At 50.7% G+C, this 5,631-nt stretch overlaps 1 long non-coding RNA gene across 1 annotated transcript; it reads right to left on the bottom strand.

Moving 5' to 3' along the window:
• Positions 1-1,287: 1,287 nt before the first annotated feature.
• LOC144312105 (uncharacterized) lies at positions 1,288-5,631 on the bottom strand. The gene is made up of 3 exons (XR_013377540.1): positions 5,321-5,631; positions 2,375-2,461; positions 1,288-1,789 (listed from the first exon to the last, which is right to left on the bottom strand). It is a non-coding gene; the product is annotated as an uncharacterized LOC144312105 (long non-coding RNA).

The raw sequence follows: 5,631 nt of genomic DNA, 5'->3' as shown, positions 1-5,631 counted from the left end.
TTGAGGGGGAAGTGTCATACAAGGCAGTGAGGCCAAAGATCTCCCCAGACAGGACAGAAAACTGAGGACCCCAGCTGAGGTCAGACCTCTCCACTCTCCTGAGAAGCCAACCTGCATCCCAGGCCCTCTGTCAAAACCAGGTCGATTTCCACTGCCTAGTAATCTCATTTATGAGGTTATTTTATGGTCACAAGTTGGAACTGAACGCACACTGAAATGCACGCAAATCATGGCAAGAGCAAAAAACTCTAATCTCCCTCCAGCGCTTCCAGGGCCTTTTCTCCCGAAACTACCTGCCTCAGCACAGTTCCCACAGGTTAATGACTGCTGTGGCGGAAATTGCACTGATTTATATCCACTCTCATCCACTCGAGGCAAGCCCTGCAGGACAGGTGTGGGTTAACCCGCTGGCCCTTCTGCGGACAGGTGAGGGGGTGTGGCTGTGCCCCCCCAACACCACTTCCCTAAGCCTATCACACGCAGTGACTCAGCGGCGGGGATCCAGTTACCTGTCACCTGGACTTCACACATCTGATACTCTTCCCACCTGCTCCTCACAGCAGCAGCGGGGGCCGAGCTCAAGGCCTGCTATTTAATTTGGCCCCTTTGAAAGGTTCCATCCATACCTGGTGAGCTCATCAGTTACAATGAAAGCTACCTCTCTTCCCCTTCGGAGTACCAGGCTTTTTATAATGACTGGCTCCAGAGGTAATTTCAAAATCTGGCTAGCTCACGCAGGAGCCAGCGGCCTCCAGAGCCTGGAGGCCAGGTCTGCATTTGAAGGCAGGGTGAGTTACAAAACAGGATCCCTTCCTTTAAGGGAAACCAGATAGAAATCGCTATGTAGGACTAGCCCCTGGGGCTCTGAAGATAGAGTTCTGGGTTCTCCTGTTGCACGGGATTTGAGAGCTGGCTGGCCCTGGGTCCCCCTGCGTGTGTAATAGGGCACCTCCTAGGCCTGAGAAAAGGAAGTCCGTAATCCATACATTGATATGCAAATGTGTGTTTACCCAGGTGAGGCGCATTGTGAGGTGCACCTGGAGCAGGTTCCCAGCCTGCACCTCACCTTTATTGGAGTGTTCCTATTTCACTGGGCTACCCCAAAGATGGCTTGGAAAGTTCTGCTCACACACCACTGCTGGTCTACAAAACCTTTCCCTGAGCAGCTGTTTAACCAACAAACTAATATTATTTAGTTTGCATTAGTATATGTGGTCATTAGGTGATTTTGATTATAACAATGGCAAGAACATCACATCTAGATAGCACCTATCCTGGAAGATCCTCAATGGTGCTGAGTAATAAGCACCATTATAATACTTATTTATAATAAGTATTGTATTACGTACTGATGACAGACCAGATGCCACTGCATTTTCTCTGTGAAAGGGGCTGAACAACTCTGCACTGACAACCATGCTGAGGACCCCAGGATTCGTTCTTTCCCAGCATTTATTCACCCGCTATGGTTGGTTTCTTCCAAGCTCTCGAAGGTGGGGACTGCCTCAGTTAGCTTTCCACAGCTGGGCTGAGCAGTGTCTGGCCTAGTAAGTGCTCAGTGACATCTGGGGTAGGAGTGAGCGAGTACAGGTACATATGGATGGACAAAGGAACAAAGTCGATCCCATGGGCCAAGCTGCAACCACCAGTGAACCCCATTAGATGAGAGTCAGAGGAAGGTGTCTACTTCCTGGGAGCCATCTGAACATGCAGAATGGAGTCAAGTATCTGCAGAGGCATTTGGCACACAACATGCGGCGTATTTTATGACCCGTTTATAGAGATCTTCCTGGAAGAAAAAAAAGGGTTGAGGACTCAGGAAGTGTAAGCAATGAGTCACCTGGTTAGCTAATCACAGGAGTTACACACATTTGGCTCCAGGATGAAGTCCACCCAGGTGTTATCCAGTACCCTGACAGACGCGGGGGACGCAAGCAGCAGGGCCCGGCCCAAACCCCCCGCCGATGTGTACTTCCTTCACATGCTGCTCTGATGGGGGCTGCACACCCAGGCGCCATCACTCCTCAAGCTGCTGATGCATCATCCGCTGGCTTGTGCTGTGGCTAACAGCACGACCAGCGCCCAGGCTTCCCTGGGTATGTGACAGCTGCCTGTGCCTGGAGCAGCACAGGAGGCAGACCTGCCCGCCCTACAGTGGGCCCACCCACCCATCCACCTGCACCCATCCCCCCAACTCCCATTACCACCCACTCCCACCCAGGAGTGTTAACAAATGCACTCTCCCAAATGGACGCTTTGTGGGCTCAACTTTGTGGTTTAATCACATATCCTACCTTAGACACATCCCCAAAGGGTGCTATTCTCTTCCTCAGCCATCGCCCCAATAAACAAACACAGCTGCTACTGCCCTTACCCATCGCAGACCCAAACCGCATCAAGGACTCCTGGACCGCCTTTATAAACAGCTCTGCGCATCCCACGTCCCACTTGCAAGTGTCACCTGGAGAGAGGACAGGTGCTGAATGGCATGGAGAGAACCATGGTGCCCCTACCGTTCACTTAACGCTCTCGGCTGCGTTACCCTATCACGTGTGTTTCCTTCAGCAAACTGAAGCCCCAGGAGGTTCAGGGTCAGTCTGTGACAGCGCCCAATCAAGCTCAGCTCCTCTGCCCAAAGAAAGGAAGAGCAGTCAACCACCCCAGGAAAGGGGAAAAGAGCTCTGTGTGTCTCTTGGGTCCCTGTCAGATATATTCTTTGATTGTGATTAGCTGTGATGAGGCCTAAGGACAGGGCCAAGGACATTTGCTTCTTGGGACAACCCTGGAAATATCTGAGGTCTCAGCTCAGCACGTTTGTTGAAGGTCTACAGTGCTACACACTGTGCTAGAAAGCAGGGTGTACAGATGCAGTTCGCTGCCTGAGGAACGGGAGAACAGCGGAAAAACATTCATGACAACAGAGTAATAAGGAAATGAGAGGTCTGCACGCACTTCAGAGGACTTCCACTGACTCTGCCTCATGCAAGAATCTGTCTTGGGAGGAAGCTGTAGTGACTCTGGGTAAGGATTTTGCAGGATGAATAGGAGTTCGTCAGGCAGATGAGAAGTCAGGAGGTGTCCCTGGCAAAGGGATCCATACCTATCAAGGTGTCCCTGCCAAAGGAACCCATACCTATCAAGGCAGCACGTATGACCGAGAACCAGATGCCAGGGACACAAGTTGTTCAGCACTTCTAGATCTCAGTGTGGTAAGAAATGGGGCCCAGGCGATGGAGCCAGCTTCACATGTCCTGCTAGAGGCTGGGGTGTGACTCCCAACTAATCAGGAGTCACGGAACATTTCTACAGAGGCGCACATGGTCAGGTTGCTGCTTTCATTGATCTGGATGGAGTTTCAAGGGAAAAGAGATGTGAGCAAGGGGGCTAATAGATCAGCCATTGCATAGTCCAGACAGGAGAGATGTGGGACCAGCCTGGGTGCAGAGCTGGTAAGGGGTGCTGACTCAGGAGTACCTGCGTGCAGCCGCAAGTGTCAAGTGCCAAGAGGGCCAGATGAGTAGCCTGAGCAGAAGTATTGTCAGTGGCACCGAGGAGGGCAATAGGTGAGGGGGTTGCAGACAGGACGGCAGACTACTCCCGGTCAGCAGGGCAAGCTGTGCGGAGAAGAAAGAGGGGGGTCCTGCAGAGTCACAGAGGACATTTCCTGAGGATGTGAGAGAGCCATGGGGAGAGAGGGGTGGCTGCCCCCCAGGCACGGTGAGGCCAGGACGCTAGTGATTGGTCTGGCCGTGCAGAGGACAAGGCAGCTCGTTGTGGTTCCTGGAGCAAGTAGGACACGGTGCATGTGGGCTAAGATGATGCAGGAAACTGGGACAAAGCGGACCAAGAAGTTAAGGACTAGGTTTCATTCTCCTTTATTGAGAAATGGTTATCTAGGTAATTAGGTGGCATTTTTTGAAAGACTAGGTAAAACAATCTTTAGAAAGACAAACTAGTAGGATCTCTGGGTGGCTCAGTGGTTTGGTGCCTGCCTTCAGCCCAGGGCCTGATCCTGGAGATCCGGGATTGAGTCCCACGTGGGGCTCCCTGCATGGAGCCTGCTTCTCTCTCTGCCTGCATCTCTGTCCCTCTCTCTCTCTCTCTCTGTGTCTCTCATGAATAAATAAATAAAATCTTTAAGAAAAAAAGAAAGACAAACTAGGAGCTCAGTCAGTTGGGTGTCTGACTCTTGATTTCAGTTCAGGTCATGATCTCAGGGGTCATGAGATGGAGCCCCTCGTCCCGCTCTGTGCTCAGCAAGGAGTCTGCTGGAGATTCTCTCCCCCTCTGCCTCTGCCCCTCCCCCCATTTACACGCTCTAAATAAACAAACAAACAAATAAATAAATAAATCTTAAAAAGGAAAAAAAAAAAGACAAACTAATCCTGAGTGTAATATGGTCATCTCTATCCATATGGTTAGTACATACATTGACTGCATGCCAACTGCCGTGGTGAAAGCATGTCCTTCTTGGCTCTGACAACATTGAATTATTTTACTAAGATTTTTCAAAGCCATCAAAACAACAGGTTTTAGCAGATAAAACCACCAAACATCAAACACTGTGTAGACTTTGGCCACTCCTATTTGAAATAATTAAAATCCATAAACACAGAACACAAACTGCTGCTCACGTGAGGAAAAAGGCTGCTGCTATCTTGGTACCTGTTCTTACAAACACCACCAAGCTCAAGAACCAGAAACAAACTTCAACGTCCTCAAGGCGAAGCATCTCCCACCAGGGAGAGCCAAGTAAAAATGCTTTTGGAGACAGAAGTTTGAGGGCATTGTGAAGACTTTGATATGCTGAGAAATTTCAAGCTTGAAAGAACAAGAGGCAAGAAGAAATAAACATATTCGGTATTTTAAAGAATCAAAGCATAAATAAAACTGCTCATTTGACCAAAGAGGAGATTCACAAAAGCTTTGGTGGGTGGGTTGAATCCAAAGTGGAAAGCACACAGCCACAGGCTTTCAAGCCATCCCTAGCTGAGAACAGGAGTCCTACAGAAGGTTGTAGGGTGGTGAGTAGAGCTGGGTCCACACTGTGGGTCCCCTCCATCAAATGTTCCCCTCTGCAGAGCATAGTACAGGCACTGCACAGACACAGGTTCCACCATCCAATGGCACAAATGACATGGCCCCAGTAATACCAATGCTTGGTCCTGAGTGTAGCAAGGCAGCCCCTCCCACTCGTGGGAGGGGTAGGTTACTCCTCCCCACCAGCAGTACTGGGATGAGAAAGACTGGGGGTGGGAGGGAGCATGTCGAATGGCACTCAAATCCCCCAGAGCTAAACCCACCCTGCAGGAAGTCATACCGCTATTGCCCTGGAGGCAGCCTCTGGGCAGGTTTCGACTCTGGACTCCAGAAGCCTGCTGTCCGATTGCCATGTCCTCTTAGCAGGACAACTGGGAGCAGGGGAGAGGAAAGGAAGAAGATTCCAGGGGATGTGACTGACTCCTGAGAAGGCGGAAGCCACAGATGCCATGGCAGGCCAGGAGCCAAAAGGCCCAGCATGCTTTGGGCCCGGGGGGAAGTGGGGGACACAAGGTCTCGGGGAAGGAGCTAAGGACTTGAGGACTTCCCAGCCCAATCATTTTCCTCTTCGAAAGGTTCTTTGTACAGCTT

The sequence above is a fragment of the Canis aureus genome, chromosome 4 (genome assembly GCF_053574225.1).
Source record: "Canis aureus isolate CA01 chromosome 4, VMU_Caureus_v.1.0, whole genome shotgun sequence".
Classification (NCBI taxonomy): domain Eukaryota; kingdom Metazoa; phylum Chordata; class Mammalia; order Carnivora; family Canidae; genus Canis; species Canis aureus.
Note: the sequence above shows the minus strand (reverse complement) of the source record. Positions and strands in the feature narration are given on the sequence as shown.